The sequence below is a fragment of the Phalaenopsis equestris genome, unplaced genomic scaffold (assembly GCF_001263595.1).
Source record: "Phalaenopsis equestris unplaced genomic scaffold, ASM126359v1 Scaffold000002, whole genome shotgun sequence".
In the NCBI taxonomy this organism is placed as follows: domain Eukaryota; kingdom Viridiplantae; phylum Streptophyta; class Magnoliopsida; order Asparagales; family Orchidaceae; genus Phalaenopsis; species Phalaenopsis equestris.
This window is the reverse complement of record NW_018164444.1, coordinates 55,353,114-55,354,136: the sequence shown is the minus strand read 5'-3', so window position 1 is coordinate 55,354,136 and position 1,023 is coordinate 55,353,114.

The following is a 1,023-nucleotide window of genomic DNA, read 5'->3' as shown; positions in this document are numbered from 1 at the left end:
TATATATATTATTTAGGAAGTAAATTTTATGTGAAAATTGACCCACACGAAAATTCATGGAGTTTGATTTTAAAAAAAATCACAATTTGTGTGATTTATTTATAAATATCAATATTTTGTGTATATAATTATTCCTAAATTTTATTATTTATGTAATATGATTTGGATTAGGGTATGTTTGAGATCGTGGTAGTTTAATTTGTTTGGGTAAGCTGCGTTTTGGTAGCTTCCTAAAAAAGCTGTCATTGAAATCTGTATTTTCCCACAACTCCTAGAAAGGTGAGATGATGGATTTCTAGCCGTGATTTGACTTAAAAAAAAAATCGTAACAATCACTGTATCTTTTGAAACATCAGATTATTATTCAGTCGTTTTTTAATACGTTGCAGCTGCCTCAAACAGAACATAAAGGACATTTTTAAACCGCCGAATCGACATATTTACATGTGTCAAACCAGTGTATTTACACTTGACTTGATCAAACCGTTAAGAATTTGATAAAAATGAGAAACACGGAGTAGGGTTTTATCATGAATTTTAATATTTGAGTGAGAGTTTGAAAAAATGGCTGAAAGGAAATGCTAGATTTTTAAATAATAATATTTCAAGTGCTATGGATGCATACAATCCTTTACTTGAATGATTAATGTCTAATGCAATAATTTTCTTGAGAGTTTCAAGAGATATTAAGGATCTGTTTGGGGCTGTTGTAGCTTGTTGAATAATTTGCTGATAAGCTAGGTGCGATGATTATTACATATTTTTATTTTTTTTGGCTGCTACTTCACCTAGATAGGTGCGGTGTGAAAACACTGTTTTCAGCTCATTAAAAACACAAAAGCTGCCAAAATGCAGTTAACCTAAACAGACCAGGTGTTTTTTTCAAAATGCCACCTCACCAAATAAACTGCCCCAAACAGACCCTAAATTTACGGGCCGTGAATTTATGCTTTGACATAAAACCGACAAAGCAGATGTCAACCAAAGAGCAGGGGAATGCAACACACACACACACACACACAC